The following is a 19,333-nucleotide window of genomic DNA, read 5'->3' as shown; positions in this document are numbered from 1 at the left end:
GTGTATGTCCTCCTCGTTCAGTTTAGGCAATTCATATGTCTCTAGAAACCTGTTGATGTCTTCAAAATTTTCTATTTTGTTGGAGTATAGATTTTCAAAATAGCTTCTAATTATGTTTTGTATTTCAGTCGTGTCTGTTGTGATATTTCCTTGTTCATTCCGAATTTTAGTGATTTGGGTTTTCTCTCGTCTTCTCTTTGTTAGTGTGGCTAAAGGTTTATCAATTTTGTTTATTTTTTCGAAGAACCAACTATTTATTTTGTCAATTTTTCGTATTGTTTCTTTTGTTTCAATTTCATTGATTTCAGCTCTGAGTTTAACTATTTCCTGTCTTCTACTACTTTTGGTGTTGGTCTGTTCTTCTTTTTCTAGGACTTTGAGCTGTAGTGTTAGGTCATTTATTTGTTGATTTCTACTTCTTTTGTTGAATGCGCCCCATGAAATAAATCTTCCTCTAAGTACTGCTTTCATAGTGTCCCAGAGATTTTGATATGATGTTTCTTTGTTCTCGTTTACCTCTAAGAATTTTTTAATTTCCTTCCTAATATCTTCTGTTATCCATTCATCATATAATAGCATATTGTTTAATCTCCAGGTGTTGGAGTAGTTTCTGTTTTTTACTCTTTCATTTATTTCTAACTTCAATCCATTATGATCTGATAGAATACAAGGTAGTGTCTCTATCTTCTAGTATTTGCTAACATTAGTTTTGTGGCATAAAATATGGTCTATTTTAGAGAAGGATCCATGTGCTGCTGAGAAGAAAGTGTATTTGCTCTTGTTTGGATGGTATATTCTATAAATGTCTGTTAAGTCTAAATTATTGATTGTGTTATTGAGATCTATGGTTTCTTTGTTCAATTTTTGTTTGGAAGATCTGTCCAGTGGTGAGAGAGGCGTGTTAAAATCACCTAGTATTATTGTGTTATGGTCTATTTGGTTTCTGAAATTGAGAAGGATTTGTTTGACATACATGGATGAGCCACTGTTTGGGGCATAGATGTTTATGATTGTTATATCTTGTTGATTTATGCTTCCCTTAAGCAGTATGAAATGTCCTTCTTTATCCCTTCTGACTAACTTTGGCTTGAAGTCCACATTATCTGAAATGAGGATAGATACCCCAGCTTTTTTGCTGAGTCCATGTGCATGGTATGTTTTTCCCCATCCTTTCACCTTTAGTCTATGGGTATCTCTTTCTATGAGGTGAGTCTCTTGCAGGCAATATATTGTTGGATCTTTCTTTTTAATCCAATCTGCCAGCCTATGTCTTTTGATTGATGAGTTCAGGCCATTAACATTCAGGGTTATTATTGAGATATGATTTGTATTCCCGGTCATTTGGTTCATATTTAAAATTTTATTTATTTATTTATTTATTTTTTGACACATCTTGGTTCCTCCTTCATTTGACAGTTCCTTTAGGATAATTCCTCCCTTTGCTGATTTGCTTCTTTGTTTTTTATTTCTTCCTCATGAAATATTTTGCCGAGAATGTTCTGTAATGCTGGCTTTCTTTTTGTAAATTCTTTTAGCTTTTGTTTATCATGGAATGATTTTATTTCATTGTCAAATTTGAAGGTAAGTTTTGCTGGGTATAAGATTCTTGGTTGGCATCCATTTTCTTTCAGAGCTTGAAAAATGTTGTTCCAGGCCCATCTAGCTTTTAGGGTCTGGATTGAAAAATCTGCTGATATCTGTATTGGTTTCCCCCTGAATGTAATTTGGTTCTTTTCTCTCACCATCTTTAAAATTCTGTCTTTATTTTGTATGTTAGGTATTTTCATTATAATGTGCCTTGGTGTGGGTCTGTTGTAATTTTGTGTATTTGGAGTCCTATAAGCCTCTTGGTCTTGATTTTCCATTTCATTCTTCAGATTTGGGAAATTTTCTGATATTATGTCATTGAATAGATTGTTCATTCCTTTGGTTTGTTTCTCTAAGCCTTCCTCAATCCCAATAATTCTCAAATTTGGCCTTTTCATGATATCCCATAGTTCTTGCAGATTCTGTTCATGATTTCTTACCATCTTCTCTGTTTGTTCAACTTTGTTTTCGAGGTTAAATATTTTGTCTTCAATATCTGAAGTTCTGTCTTCCAGGTGTTCTATCCTATTGGTTATGCTTTCTATGGAGTTCTTAATTTGGTTTATTGTTTCCTTCATTTCAAGGATTTCTGTTTGGTTTTTTTCAATATCTCTAACTCTTTATTGAAATGATCTTTTGCTTCCTGAATTTGCTCTGTTAACTGTCGATTGGTGCGATCATTCAATGCCTGCATTTGCTCTTTCATCTCATCGTTTGTTTCCCTAATCATTTTAATTATGTACATTCTGAACTCCCTTTCTGTCATTTCTTCTGCCATGCTGTCATTGGATTTTATTGATGTAACATCTAGATTTGTTTGGGGCATTTTCTTCCCTTGTTTTCTCATATTGTTCAGGAATCAGTGGGTCATTAAGATATTGCAGATTTCCTCTATCGACTTATAATGTCCCTGAAGATTGCTAGTATATCTCCTCTTATCCTTCAGTAGCCTGAAGTCTTGGAGGAAGTTGATAATGCAGAGTTCCACAAAGAAGCTGCCTCTCTAGGGGTGGTGACCCTCAGGTGGTGTATATTCCCTGCTAGTGGGTAGAGGTGCCTCCACTTGTTGACCAATGGTCATCCAATGGGGAACTAGGCTGTGGGCTGAGGCAAGACCTGTTTGTGCCTGTGTCTCTGGTTTTACCGTTCCTGTGGGAAAACCTCCCCCGGCAGGGAAGACTCACCTGGTGGGGAGGTCTCGCTGGTCAGTTCCCCTCCTAGAGGTTCCCCTCAATCTACAACTACCGCCTGGGCTGGGCTGTCTTCCTCTGCAACGTTCCCAGGGGCCCGGACCTACCTCCTGGGCCTGGGAGCCTCACCCTTCGCAGGCGAGTCTCCTTAGGCTGCCTCTCCCAGAGAATCTGCCCGCAGTCCTGGAAACTTCGCTCCGCCCCTAGGCGTGTCTCTGTGCGGCTCTTCCAGCAAGAAGCCACCTAGGTCCTGGGACCCTGCTCTGCACCTAATCGCCTGGCTATGCGGCCCTTCCTCTGAGCCGCCACCTGGAGCCCCGTACAATAGCTCCGATACCCAGAGACCCACCACACACCTCCTCCTCCGGACAGCGGCCGGGTTTCGACGCAGTCACTAGGAGCCCAAGCAATTCACTTCGCGTCTCCTCCTCCCGCCAACCGCCTGTAGCCCTAGGCAGTCACTCCAAGTCCAAGTGACCCGCCCTGTTCCTCCTCCTCCTCCTCGGGGTAGCCCCCCGGGTGTTCAGGAGCAGTGGCTCCGAGACCAAGTGACCCACCACGCTCCTCTTCCAGGCAGGCCACCGGTGTTCAGGAGCGGTCGCTTTGAGTCCATACAACTCACCACTCGCCTCCTCCTCTGGCAACTGCCTGTGGCTCTGATGCAGTCACTCCTAGACCAAGCGACCCACCGCGCTTCTCCTCTTCCTCCGGGCAACCCCCCGGTGTTCAGGAGCGCTTGCTCTGAGTTCAAACAGCTCGCCACGCAGCTCCTCCTCTGGCAACCACCTGTGGCTCTGATGCAGTCACTCCTAGACCAAGTGACCCGCCGCGCTCCTCCTCCAGGCAGGCCACTGGTGTTCAGGAGCGGTCGTTCTGAGTTCAAATAGCTCGCCACGCAGCTCCTCCTCTGGCAACCGCCTGTGGCTCTGATGTAGCCACTCCTAGACCATGCGACCCGCCGCGCTTCTCCTCTTCCTCCGGGCAACCCCCTGGTGTTCAGAAGCAGTAGTTCTGGGTCTAAACAGCTCGCCACGTAGCTCCTCCTCAGGCAGCCGCCCGGAGCCCCAGTGGTTGCTCCGAGTCCAAGCGCTGTGCTGAGCCGCCTCCTCTATGATGATCCCAGTTGTCCGTGTTTACCGCTCCTGTGGGGGGAGGGGCGTCTCGCCGAGCAACTCTACTTCATAAAGTTCCCTGCGTTCCGGGGCTACCGCCCCATCCGGGACGCCTCCCCAATGGCAGAGACTCACCCAGCGGCTTTGAGTTGGTCCCAAGTCTCTCACTATCTCCTCTTTTGAATCTTGCATCCTGGAGCAACGTGAAATGCAGCCGCCCTCTAGGCCGCCCTCTTGAATCTCCTCCCACTCTGAACTTCTAATCTTTTCCCCCGTCTTATTGTGGGTTAGCTTCCACATATCAAAGAAAACATTTATTTGACCTTTGGGTTTTTGGGATTGGCTTATTTCACTTCATATGACAGTTTCCAGATCTGTCCACTTCCTGGCAAAAATTATAAAATCATTCTTTATGGCTGAGTAATATTCCATTGTATATGTATGCCACATTTTCTTTATCCATTCCTCTGCTGAAGGGCACCTAGGTTGGCTTCATAGCTTAGCTATTGTGAATTGTACTGCTATAAACATTGATGTGGTTGTGTCACTGTAGTATGTTCTTGATAAATCTTTACTCAGGAATTATTTTAAGGACCCGAAATTCACAAATGGAGTGTGAAAAATAGGTTGACATTATTGAGAAGTATTTTAATTATTCTACCATAGAAAATGCAAGTTGTTTGTATATGGATGGGGTGGGTTAAGTTTAGCACCATAGGCCAAATATTTAAAAAATACTAAACCAATCCCAGTTTGGTCTCCTTAATTTTGTTGTCTCACAGAAAATCAGGGTTCAAATTCCCAATAAGAAGGCAGCTTCCGATTTTTTGAAAGTGGTTAAGGGCACAGACATTGGGATCAGTTGCCTGATTTTGAGTCCTAGGGCTAGCGATTAGCTATGTGCTCTTGGACAAGTTAATGACCTCTTTATGTTTTAATTGCAAATAATCTCATACTCAATGCAAATCATAATTATAATTATAATTATAATCAATCTCAAATGCAAATCACAATTATAATTATTTCATAGAGTTGCTGGAAGGACAACCTGAATTAATCCCTATAAAAAAGTTATATAGTTCCTGGCATATGGTATGTTCTCAAGAAATGATAGCTACTATTATCATTATTGTTATTTTGTTATTGTTGTAAGACTGATTCCTGTGCTCTTAGAAAGTGAATTCTTAGGATGGTGGAAGAACATGATATGTTTTAGTAACTTGTAAATGAAATAAAAGAGAATGTCCTCTAAGAATTTGACTATGCAACTGATAAAAAGGAATCATTGGGAGGATAGCTAGGAGATAGCTAGAAGGCCCAGAAATTTCAATGTAATCAGGTTAAAGTTATTATCTTATCTTGTGTGTGTGTGCATGTGTGTGTATGCATGTGTGTGTGTATGCAGTATTGAGTCTAAGGGATTGAACTCTGGGCTTTGCACATGCTAACCAAGCACTGAGCTACATTACCAGCCTTTTTTTTCTTTTTTAAAATTTGAGACAGTCTTGGTAAATTGCTCAAAAAGTTGCTGGGATTAGAGGTGTGCACCACAATGCCAGGCTAGTTGTTATCTTATTTTAAAACTGTATCAGTCAGGTCAGGTGAAGTGGTGCACACCTGTAACCCCAGCAGCTCGGGAGGCTGAGTCAGGAGGATCATGAATTCAAAGCCAGTCTCAACAACTTAGTGAGGCCCTAAGCAACTCAATGAGACCCTATCTCTAAATAAAAATATAAAATAGGGCTGGGGATGTAGCTCAGTTGTTGAGTAACCCTGAGTTCAATCCCTGCCCCCCACCAAAAAGAGTATATCAGTCAGAAAAATTTGTTATTCAATTATGGCAAAATAAAATAGTAGGTCCTGGACTTTGAGTTTTATGACTTTGTTAGAAAAAACTGGAAGACCTGATGAAGAGCTGTCAACTTTTCAATTTACAAAAACTGGGTATAAGAAAGATCCAACAGTCTATGGCCTCCACCTTGTCCCCAAAGAAAAGATGCTTTACCACCAAAAAATAAGAAATAGCATATTTTCAGGATAACGACAGCCCTTCCCAGAAAGTCTGCTCATCTAGAGAGATATTTTTTCTTTTCCTCAAAAACAGGTGGAAGTCTCCTTGAAGATAAGCCACACTCTCTGATCCAGCCCGTGGGATAGGAAAAGTCAAAGAGGTAAACAAGGAAAAGGAAACCATACCATCTAACTTTGGCCTATTGTCTCCAGTTGCAACATCATTTCTAACGTGAAGAGAAACATGGAGATTTAGGCATTGACTTTGAGTACTTCCAGTTAGGAAGGTCACCAAAGTGGCAGCACATTCTCTAGACATTTGATTTGTTTGTTTCCCATTGTTTTGATTTCATGCCCATGAAGCAACCCTGGAATTCCAGTGTGGGTGCCTCCACAGGGAGACAATGGGTTGACCACATGAACTTAATATATTTCTGGCAAATCACTGAAATGGCTTCTGACTATGATGAGCTTCCCATGTAGCTTCATTATAGGACAGAGAATGTGCTGATTATGCCCACAGAGGGGTATTGCTGTTTTATTTTTCCTGGTATACTAATAAATTTGCATTCTGGTGTCTATTTCAGTCTCTTGTCCCAGTCTCTCAGGACCTGATTACTCCTAGCCCTGAGAAAATGAAATTTCTAGATTGTGGAAGTAGTCACTCTTCTTGTAGACAATGTCACGTACACACTGTTCCATTTTCAGAGTCAGGTTTATCTACTAAGACATTTACAAGGAACACACAAAGTACAAACTAAGCTGCTGTAATAAAGAGACTCTAAACTGTAGAAACTTAAAGAAGGCAGAAGTTTTTTTTTTTTTTTTTTTTTTTTTCTTTCATTAGTCTAAACAAGGGCTGGCCTGGAGGCTCTGCTCCAGGAAGCAGAGGCTCAGGTTTCTCTCAGAGATCCATGTCTTCCCTCTCCTTGCTTCATTATCTGCTGGGTGTTGTCTTCATCCATACAGTTGAAACTGGTTGCCTCCATGTTTGTATTCCAGTCCTTGGGGTGGGAAAAGAAAAGGTCCAGGGCAAGGGACTCCAGCTTTAAGGAAAGATCTGGAAGCTGAACGCATTTCTTCTGTTCATATCCTATTGGAATTTCATCATATAACCACCTCTGGTTGCAAGAGAGACTGGAAATGTTTGCTCAATGTCATGTGCTGTGACCAAGAGCAGAAAACACCTTGATTGCTCTAAATAATTTACTTGGACTTTTGAATGATCCCTATGAAATGTGACCTAATTTTATTACTATGGAAAGAAGAAACAAAGGATGGGTACAGTGGTTTGTGTTTATGTTCTTCCTTGGGAGGCTGAGGTGGAAGGTTCACTTGAACTCAGGAGTTTGAGACCAGTTGGGCAATATAGTGAGAACCCACCTCAAAATAAAATAATACTACTAATAAACCTGACTCCCCTTCCTTTCAAATGGAGGTAACCCCCATACTGAAATCTGTGTTTATTATTTTATTGCTTGAAAAAGTATTTTTAACACATGGGTGTGTATTCATAAAAAGAAATTTTTTCTGTTTTACCTGTTCGAGTGCCATCTACATGGATTTATATTTTTGTGACTTGTTCAACAATGCTTTTGAGGGTCATCCAAGTTGACAAGAGCAGCTATATTGTATTCATTCTTACTGCTACGAGAGTTTTCCATTTTGTGCATATACCACAATGTATTTACCTATTTTGATGGATATCTGTCCCCGCTCCTCCCCAGTTTTTTGTCATCTGGAGCAATAGTATTGTGATCCTTCCTGCCCAGGGTTCCTGATGAAACTATGTGTATATCTCTCTAAGGTAAACACTTAAGAGCAGAATTAGAGTTTATGCAAATTTATTAGATAATGTCAAACTGTTGTCCACTGTCATTGACCCAATTTACATTCCTTCCAGCAGTGTAAGAAAGTTCCCATCTTTTTATCGTTTCATTGTATCGAAGGACAATATTATAATAATTTAAAGACCTTAATTGGCTTTATTTTTTATTCTAGAATTAAACACACTTCATTCCAGAAAAGATAATAAGTGTTCCAAACAGTCTAGCAAAAGAAGCTGGTTTTATAGAGAGAAAAAGGGCTTGAAGAAAGCAGGAATAAAAAGCAAAAGCAGACTGGTCATCTCAAAGTTACTTCACTTGTAAGGTCAGCATGGCTACTAGCAACAGGAGAGGGCAGAGAGCAACACAGGACGCTGGAAGAGGAAGCCAATGTCGAGGCAGGCTGTAGGAGACCAGAGAGAACAAGTCTTTCTTAAAGCCAAGCCCATTAAGGGAATGAAACATTCATTTTATTTCTTTAAGCAAATTAAACATTTAAAACTATTTGTGGGCTGGAGCTGTGGTTCAGTGGTAGAGCGCTTGCCTAGCATGTGTGAGGTACTTAGTTCAATTCTTAGCACCGTATATAAATAAATGAATAAAATAAAGGTCCATCAACAACTAAAAAAATTCTTAAAAAAATTTGTGCTATGGTCTGAATGTGTCCTCCCAAAGTTATGTGCAGAAAACTTTCAGTGCTGAAATTCAGGCCCTCACCTCAAACTTTATTCAATTACTTTTTTGTAATCCCTATTTACAAGGTTAGATAATTGTTGACCACCACAGTCAAAGGTACAGCAACTAGAAACACATAATACCAGGTGTACTCATTGCTACTATAGGATCAGTGCTACTAGGTTCCCTTAGATGACAGAGCAAGGACATATGAGTGTGTACACTAACCTGTGTATACACACATTGATAAATACTTCTATATGTAACCATCTGTTCATACTGATGTCTCCAACTCTAAGTCATTTAAATAAACAAGTATTGTGAACTTTTATATGTTCTCTACCTGTGACACAAATCAATTATCTTATCATTATGTTCCAAAACATTTTGAAATTGATTGTTGGCAAAGACTGATCATGCCCATCCAAATCCTATTATTTTTCTCTCAGTTACATTTCTAGTCTTTCTTTTCAGGTGCATATTGCTACATGACTAAGTTCTTTATCCCTTTCTTTCTTCTTTTTGCCTGGGATTCAAGACAAAATGTGAGGCTAGAACAAAGTGCCAGGTAGTAAAACAGGAAGAGAAGCCTGGATACTTGATAACTCAGAGCTGTTACCCTGGCTCTTATCTGCCTATCTCTAGACTTTTCTTTTTTTCCTTTCTTCTCTCTCTCTTTTTATTTGTGCTGGGTATTGAACCTAAGAACTCACACATGCTAAATATGTGCTCTACCACTGTGATATACTCCCATTCACACTTCTTTTATGCATGGAGAAAACACATTGCTATCATTTGGACTTTCTGTTTCATCCAGCCAAATCTGATGCAAACTGGTAATGTTTCAAAGTGACTTTAGATATAGTTTCTTCCTTTCTTTTTTTTCATATCCCTCTCACCCTTTCTTTCTTTCTTTTTCCAGTGCTGGAGATCCAAAACATAGAATCTTATACATGCTAGACAAGCACCTTTAGTCCAGATATAGCTTCTTCTATATCTAAAATATTTTCATAACTGCTTCTACATATAAATTATCTTCATGACTGCTCCTATGTCTAAATTATTTTCATGACTGCTTATTTATTATCCAAGAAAATACTTTTTTTGGGGAAGGTCATTTTGAGTTGTCCTAAACATTGGGGAATAGAGAAGGTGTATTAGAAACTATTGTGAAAAAGGTAAAGGAAAACAGAAGAGAAGGAAGGAAGGAAGGAAGGGAGGATGAGAAGGACAGAGGGAAGAAGGAAAGGACAGAACCTGGGGAAGTCAGAGTGATCTGGGCAAGGGAGACACTTTTGTATCATCATGGAAATGAGTAAACATGAATCATATCTTCAGGACAATCATATCTGCAAAAATGATTACAGAGTGTGGACCTTATTGGGAAACTGTTTTTCCTTTCTCTTCTAGATTCTTTTGTTATAGTCAACTGCAAGCTTCTAGGCTATGTTTACTTTCCACCAGTCTGTTTTTACTCTCTTTCAAGTGGGTAATTTCTATTGTTCTATTTTCCTGTCCACTGAATCTCTCCTTTGTCCTGCTCTGTTGAGTTCATTAACTGAGTTTTTATTTGTCACTTCAACTTTCAGTCCTAAAATTTCCATTTATTTCTTCCATCTTCTATTTCTTTGCTGAAACTTTCTGTTTCTTTGTTGAGATTCTTTGCTTTTTCATTTGCTTCAAGTACTTTTTAATTGCTCATTGAAATATCTTTTTTTTTTCTGATGACTGTTGGTCTTCGTCAGATAAGTTTAACTTTGGGTTTGGCATCTGCTGATTGTCTTTTTTACATTCAGCTTGATAGCTTCCTGGGTTTTGGAATGATGAATTTTTTTTTAACTGAAATCTAGATGTTTGGGTATTATGACATGTTGAGCCTTATTTAAACCTTGTATTTTTATTGGTTTTTCCTAACATGGCTCTGGTAAGGGAATGAAAGGGGATGTTGATTTGTAAATGACAAATAGCTTGGGGCAGGGGTTGGAATGTTCCCTACAGGGCATCCACTGACCATGCTAGCAGAAGGAGTTACCTCCTTACTGCTGGACAATGGTGAAAGTCCTGACTCTTCACTTGGTCTCTTCTTACACACCACAGCAGAGAAAGGCAGGAGCACCTCATTCCTATAAGGTAAGGGTGGCAGCCTGGGTTCCCTGCATTGGTCTCCAATGACTTCAAGTGCAAGGGAAGGCATGTATGTGGAGAATTCATTATTGCCCAGTGTTGGTAATGGAAGTCTCAGTGCCTTAGAGGGGTTGAGGGGAAGGGAGGTTGAGGTGTTGGAATGTTGGAGTGTCTCATTGAGGGCTGGGAAGTATAGAAGTCTAGGCTTCCCACTTGGCCTTTGCTTTGTGCGGTAGGGCCACTGTTTGAGTATGTGTATGTGCCTGTCTTCCATCCTGACATTTTCTGTCTTGCTAGAGTGATGCTTTTACATTCTTTGGCTATACAGAGCAGCCTGTTATTGGGACATTTTTGGTCTATGCCTTTAGGTATTTTGGGGTTTCTGTTTTTTGGCTTTTCCAACAATGAATTTGGGATATATTAGGGTAAATAAAAGCCCAGGAGTTTACTACCACTGTGTTCACTTTGGGTCCTGAAGTCCCTAGTGAGTATGACCTCCTTTCTTTATCTTTCAAGTTATCTTATATTTGTTTTATATACAAATGGGCCCTAAATTATGATGGTTTGATGATAGTTCAACTTAATGATGGCAAGAAAGCAATACAAATTTGATAGAAATTGTATGTCAGTTTTTGAATTTGCATCTTTTCCAGGGCTACCAGTATGTGGTATGATCCTTTTTCAAGATGCTTAGGAATGGTAGAGTAGAGGAGGTTGCTTTCCAATCTGCTCTGTGGTATGAGACCAAGAAAATGCATAAACAGCTTCTCAGTAAAAGAGGGATATTACTGGGATTTGATACTGGACTCTCAGAACAGCTTTGGGACTCAAAAGTTTGGATACAATAAAATAAAAGAAGAAAACCTATTGATGGCAGCCTCTGGAACTGATTCACCATGGGCAAACTTGGGAGAGGGTCCAAAAGAACCTATTTCAGTTGGCACTGTGGTGTGTCTTGGTATGGAGAAATCAGAGACCAAGGACACTGCTGGATGATCCAGAGGGTGAACTATACTACATCTTCCTACAGAAAAGATGCTGCATGTTTCCTAGTTGTCTGCTAAGAGTCAAGGAAGCAAGTCATATTCTTGCTGTGCCATGGTGGCTGGTGGCTATGGAAGCAAGTTCAGGAGCCCAGACCTGAGTAATCTGAGCTGGGTCCAAAAACCAGATCTGGCAGATAACTGCCACATGATTCAGAGTGTGCCTAAGAGATCAGGAGAAATTCAGGTACAGTGAGTGTTTTACCCAGGGGAATAGGGGGCATAGAAACCTGAGAGATCCTGGGTCCCTTCCTCCTCTGAGTCTGGTGGCTTGCAGAACCAGCTATGGTGTGCTGGGAATTTAATTGGGTGGGTGGAAGTGAGTGTGTCCTTGGGGACTAAGCCCAGGTGCTGGGAAGGACAGGATCCATAGGTGGTAGAGGGGGCAAAAGACTGGTTCCTCCACTGCATGAATGGAACAAAGGGGAGACTCCTAGGGTGCAGTCTCCTAGTGTGGATCGGCAGAGTACAAGCCCTGGAGGTGCACCAGTAACATGCCATTTCTGTTTATTGTGCCAATTAACATTGCAGATGTCATATAGGAGCTAAATATTTAGTTTAATGTTGTACATTGGTTTGCATTGGTTGTTGTTTTATCTTCCCCTAAACCATGAGGTACTAGAAACCTTCAGGGACACTATAAATTCACTATAGGGACACTAAAAACTCTGCCACCTCAGATTCACACTGATAAATGGGTAGACACAGAAACAATATTAAAAAGCGAGGGGAAAAATCATCCCAAATAAACCCAAATACTTCAATAATGGAATCCATTGATACCACAGTGGAGGAAATGTCAGAAGGAATTTAGAATGTTCATAGTTAAACTGATCTGAGAGGTAAAAGACAATGTAAAGAGTGAAATAGACAGGAGCTGGGGAGATAGCTCAGTTGGTAGACTGGGTTTGTATCCCCAGCACTCAAAAAAAAGAAAAAAAAGAGTGAAATAGAAAGGAAATACAGGAAAGATCACTTCAAGAAAGAGAGATTCTGAAAAAGAATCAAACAAATCCTTGAAATGAAGGAATCAATAAATCAAATTAAAAATTCAATGGAAAGCATCACCAACAGACTACACCACTTGGAAGACAGAGTTTCAGGCAAAAAACCAAAATATGTAATCTTGAAAATAAAGTTGACCACGAAGAAAAGATGTTAAAAGACCATGAATAGAATTTTCAAGAACTATGGGATAATAGGAGAAGGCCAAATTTAAGATTCATCAGGATAGATGAAGGCCCTGAAACAGAAACTAAAGGAATACACAATCATTTCAATGAAATAATATCAGAAAAATCTCCCAAACCTCAAGGGTGAAATGGAAAAGCAACTACAGGAGGTGTACAAGATTCAAAATAGACAAAATTACAATAGACCCACACCACACACATGATTATGAAACTTCCTGTATTAGTCAGGGTTCTCTAGAGGAACAGAATCAACAGGAAGTATGATTATGAAAAGGGGATTTATTAGATTGTCTTACATGACCAGAAGCTGAATAGTCCATAATGACTTACAGCAGGTTGGAAAGTTGTAAGAACCAGTAGCTGTGCAGTCCAAGAGATGGAAATCCCAGAACAAGAAGGATCAACAGTGCTACCCTAGTCTGAGACCAAGGTTTCTGGAAACTACCTGGAAAATCCCTGGCAGAGTCCACTATGGGAGAGTGAGGAAGCAAGAATCTGATATCCTCAGACAATCAAAGCAGTGATTAACAACCCATTCAAGAAGAGTCTAGCTTGCATCTGCATCTATTTCCTTGTTGTTCCAACTTTTATTCCATCCAAGCTACCATCTTATTGGGTGGTGCTGCCCATGCTTAGGGAGGATCTCCACTTCAGCTTACTATTCCACATTTCAGTCATTCCTAGACATGCCCTCACTGACACACCCAGAAGCCTCTTAATCATTGGCATCTCTTAATCCAATCAAGTTGGCAATTCAAATTAACCATTACATTACCTAACATACAGAATAAGGATAGAATTTTAAAGACTGCTAGAGAAAAATGACAGGTCACATTTAGTGGTAAGCCAATCCAAATTTCAGAAGATATTTCAACCCCGACCCTAAAAGCTAGGAGGTTTTGGAATAATATTTACCCATCTCTGAAAGAAAATAGATGCCAGCCAAGAATACCATATGAAGCAAAATTAGATTTCAGAATTGAAGATGAAATAAAAACTTTCTGTGATAAATAAAAGTTAAAAGAATTCACAGCTAGAAAGCCTATGCTACAAAACATATTCAATAAAATATTTCATAAAGAAAAAGTGAAAACGAAAACCAGCAGAGGGAGGAACTACACCAGAAGAATAGTCAATCAAGGGAGGAACTAATGCAAATTAAAATGTAGAAATAAATCAAAATGACAGGGAATAAAAATCATCTCTCAATAATAACAATGCACATAAATAGCCTAAAATCATCAATCAAAAGCCATAGGCAGATCAGATTAAAAAACAAGACTCAACAATATGCTATCTCTAAGAGACTCACCTCATAGGCAAGGACATCCACAGACTGAAAGTGAAAGGATTATGGATCTTGTAAACAAGCAGGGATTTCTATTCTCATATCGGATTTAAAGTGGATTTAAAGCCAAAGTTAATCAGAAGAGACTAAGAAGGTCATTTCATGCTGCTTAAGGGAATTATACAACAACAAGAAATAACAATCCTAAATATTTATGCTCCAAACAATGGAGCATCTATGTATATCAAACAAACCTTCTCAATATCAAAACTTAAATAGACTATGACTCAAAAATACTGAGTAAATTTAACATACCTCTCTTAATACTGGATACATTTTCCAAACAAAAACAAAATGAAGACACTATAGAACTAAAAAATACAATGAATAGTTTAGACTTAACAGACATATGTAGAACATTTCATCTATCAATGACTCAATACACTTTCTTCCCAGCAGTACATGGGTCATTTTCTAAAATAGACCATATCTTAGACCACATAGCAACACTTAACAAATAAAAAAATAGAGATAATACTTTGCATTCTGTCATATCATAATGGAATGAAATTAGAAATCAATGATCAGATAAAAAATAGAAGCAGAAGAAATAAGGGGTGAAATAAAAAAATACTTAAAAGTAAATAAGAATAGTGACACAACATATCAAAATCTCTAGGATGCCATGAAGGTAGGTCTAAGAGGAAAGTTCACAGCATTGAGTTCATTCACTAAAGAATAGAAAGACATCAAATAAATAATCTAACATTACATCTCAAGGCCCTAAAAAAGAAGAACTAATCAACACTCGAATCAGCAAAAGACAGAAAATAACTAAAATCCGAGTCAAAATCAATGAATTGAAATTAAAAAAGCCAAAAAAAATCAACAAAACAAAAAGTTGGTTCTTTGAAAAAATAAAATTAATAGACCCTTAGCCAAAGTAATAAATGAAAGAGGGAAAATACTCATTATTCAAATACATGAAGAAAAAGGAAATATTACCACAGACACTACTGAAATACAGTGGATAATCAAATTATTTTGAAAATTTATACTCCAATTAGAAAATCTTGAAGACATTTATAAACTTCTAGAGATATATGACCTACCCAAACTGAACCAAGAGGATACAGAAAATTTAAACAGATCAATTTGAAGTAGTGAAATTGAAGATGCCATCAAAAGCGTGCCAACAAAGAAAAGCTAAGGACCAAACGAATTCTCAGCTGAGTTCTACCAGACCTTTAAAGAAGAACTAACATCAATACTCCTCAAATTAGAGAAAGAGAACAGGAGGGAACCCTTCCAAACTCATTCTATGAAGCCCTGATACCAAAACCAGACAGAGACACATCAAGGAAAGAAAACTCCAGACCAATGTCCTTGACAAACATAGGTGCGAAAATTCTTAATAAAATACTGGCAAATTGCACACAAAAACATATTAAAAAGATAGTGCACCACGATCAAGTGGGATTCATCCAAGGGATGCAAGTTTGGTTCAACATATGGAAATCAATAAATGTAATTCACCACATAAGTAGACTTAAAGACAAGAATCACATGATTCTCTCAACAGATGCAGAAAAAAGCATTTGACAAAATATAGCATCCATTCATATTTAAAACACTAGAAAAACTAGGGATTGTAGGGATATACCTCAATATTGTAAAAGCTATACATGACAAATCCAAGGCCAACATCATTCTAAATGGAGAAAAACCAAAAGCATTCCCTCTAAAACTGGAACAAGACAGAGTTGCCCTCTTTCACCACTTTTATTCAACATAGCCCTTGAAACTCTACCAGAGCAATTAGGCAAGAGGAAGAAATTAAAGGGATACTTACTTACAAGAAAAGAAGAGTTCAAATTATCTCTGTTTGCTGACAACATGATCCTGTATTTAGAAGATCAAAAAAACTCCACCAGAAAACTTCTAGAACTCATAAACAAATTCAGCAAAGTAGCAGAATACAAAGTTAACACCCATAAATCAATTGTGTTCCTATACACCACCCATGATAAATATGCTAAAAGAAAATTAGAAAATCTATCCCTTTTACAATAGTCTAAAAAAAATACTTTGGAATCAGTCTAATAAAAGAGGTGAAAGACATCTACATGAAAACTATAGAACACTAATTAAATAAATTGAAGAAGACCTTAGAAGATTCGTGGATAGGTAGAATTAATATTGTCAAAATGACCTATCAAAAGCACTACACAGATTTAAAAAAAATTTTTTTTTAGTTGTAGATGGACAAAATACCTTTATTTAATTTATTTTTATGTGGTGCTGACGATTGAACCCAGTGCCTCACACATGCTAGGCAAGTGCTTTATCACTGAGCCATAACCGCAGCCCCAACACTAAACAGATTTAATTCAATTTCTATATAGGTTCCTATGATGTTCTTCATAGAAATAGGAAAAAAAGAATCATGAAATTCATTTGAAAAAATAAGAGGCTCAGAATAGCCAAAGCAATCCTCAATGAGAAAAGTGAAGGAGGAGGCATCACATACCAGACCTTAAATTATACTACAGAGCTATAGTTACAAAAAAAAAAAAAAAAAAAAAAAAAATGGCACCAAAACAGACATGAAGACCAATGGTACAGAATAGAAGACACAGGCAAACTCACATTAAATATAGTTATCTCATACTAGACAAAGGAGCCAAAAGTGTACATTGGAGAAAAGATGACTTCTTTAACAAATGGTGCTGGGAAAACTGGAAATCCATATGTAGTAGAATGAAATTTAACCTCTGTATCTCACCCTGCATAAAACTCAGCTCAAAGTGGATCAAGGATGCAGGAAGTAGACCAGAAACCCAGCACCTGCTAGAATAAAATGTAAGTCTAACCTTCCATCATGTCAGCTTAGGACTTCCTCAACAAGACTTCTAATGCACAAGAAATAAAATAAAAAATCAACAAATGGGATGGTATCAAACTAAAAAGTTTCTTCACAGCAAAGAAAACAATCAAGAGTGTGAAAAGAAAGCCTACAGAATGTGAGAAAATCTTTGCCACCTATACCTCAGATAAGGTGTTAATTTCCAGGATATACAAAGAACTCAAAAAGCTTAACACCAAAAACAAAACAAAACAAAACAAAACAAAACAAATAACCCAATCAATAAATGGGCAAAGGAACTAAACATACACTTCTCGAAAAAAGAAATATAAAGTCAACTAATATATGAAAAAAATGTTCAACATCTCTAGCAATTAGAGAAATGCAGGGGCTGGGGAGATAGCTCAGTTGGTAGAGTGCTTGCCTCGCAAGCACAAGGCCCTGGGTTCAATCCCCAGCACCGCAAAAAAAAAAAAAAAAAAAAAAAAAAAAGATTTCTAGAGAAATGCAAATTAAAACTACACAGATTTCACCTCATGCCAGTGAGAATGGCAATCATCAAGAATACAGGTAACAATAAATGTTGGTGAAGACGCGGGGAAAAGGGGAAAAGGGTACACTCAGACATTGATGGTGGGACTGCAAACTGGTGCACCCATTCTGGAAAGCAGTATGGAGATTCCTCAAAACCTAGGAATGGAATCACCATTTGACCCAGTTATCCCACTCCTCAGTATATATCCAAGAAAATCAGCATACTATAGTGACACAGTCACATCAGTGTTTATAGCAGCACAATTCACAATAGCTAAGCTATGGAATCAACCTAGATGCCCATAAACAGATGAATGGATAAAGAAATTGTAGTATATATACACAATGGAATATTAGCCATAAAGAAGAATGACTTTATGACATTCGCCTGTAAATGGATAGATCTGGACACTACCATGCTAAGTGAAATAAACCAATCCCCAAAAGTCAAAGGTCAAATGTTCTCTCTGATATGTGAATGCTAACACACAACAAGAGGTTGGGGGAAAAGGAAGAACAGAAGTTCAGTGAAGTAGACAAAGGGTTATGAAGGTAAGGAAGTGGGGATAGAAATAGGAAAGTTAGTGGAATGAATCTGACATAGCTTTCCTATGTACGTATATGAATACAACACAGTGAATCTCCACATCCACAAGACTGAGATTCTAATTAGAATAAGATATATTCCATGCTTTTATAAATATATCAGAATAGATTCTACTGTCATGTATAACTAAAAAGAACAACAATAAACCCCCCTCAAACTCAATAGCAGATGGAGAAGGGATTAGGGAGAGAGAGGAGGGGAGGGAAGGGGGAAATTTTGGGTACTAAATTACAGCAAATTATATTCAATACTTTTATATATTCCATGCTTATGTATATATACTACATTTCTTATTCTTATGTCAAAACACATCTTAATGTTATAATAACTAAAAAGAACCAATAAGAAGGGAAAAATTGTTAAAACGGAAAAAAAGAGGTTTAGCAGCAGCTTTTTGGTACTGTTTTAAAGGTTAGGTATATGAAATACATTTTCGATTTAATAATATTTTCAACTTTTGATCGACTTATCGGCATATAGCCCCATTGTAATTGAGCAGCATCTATATAATGTCCAGGGTTTTCAGTTGTACTTTGTGAAAGGAATAAGGAAAAAAAGCACATCTGCTACATCTTTCTGGAAGCAGAAGTCAACAACCACTATGATGCTTTGAACCATAACTTCAAACAAAAATGTGTGGCAAAGAGGTAGGATGAAGTTGCAGTGCTTTTCAAACAGAGGTATCAGGAAGGCAATCAAATAAAACAAGCTAACCATAGGCAGTGACTGCCTTTGCAAATGCAGTATCTGTGAAGACTTTTTTAAATATTAAGAATTACTAAAACAAAATCAGAGTGCTTCTGGGAAAACTTCTGTGAACATTTCTTGATTTATCAATCAATATAGAACTTCTGGGAGAAGACAGATGTCTACATGACATAGAGATCTGGAAAATTATGCTTTATCCTAGGATCACATTTGAGCAAAAGGAATCAAACTTTCAATACCATTCCCATTTCAAAGTCATCACTATTGAAAGAAAGAAAGAAAGAAAGAAAGAAAGAAAGAAAGAAAGAAAGAAAGAAAGAAAGACCTCATGTAGCTCCTTTTGCTCTTCCTGAGCTCTTTTTTTCTAACCTTGGGAAAATGCTGTTCACAGGAGGCAGCCTTTTGTTTTTAAAAAAATTATACACAAACATTTTCAAGAACAGAGTCCCATAAACAACCTAGAGAAGTAGCTCATAATAAAAATGACAGAAGTGATCTGATTGGGTATAAAATCTCAAGAGGACCGGGATATAAAGAGCTGGGGAGAGCAAGTGATGTGTTGCCTTGTGT

The sequence above is a fragment of the Sciurus carolinensis genome, chromosome 8, assembly GCF_902686445.1.
Source record: "Sciurus carolinensis chromosome 8, mSciCar1.2, whole genome shotgun sequence".
Lineage (NCBI taxonomy): Eukaryota > Metazoa > Chordata > Mammalia > Rodentia > Sciuridae > Sciurus > Sciurus carolinensis.
Note: the sequence above shows the minus strand (reverse complement) of the source record.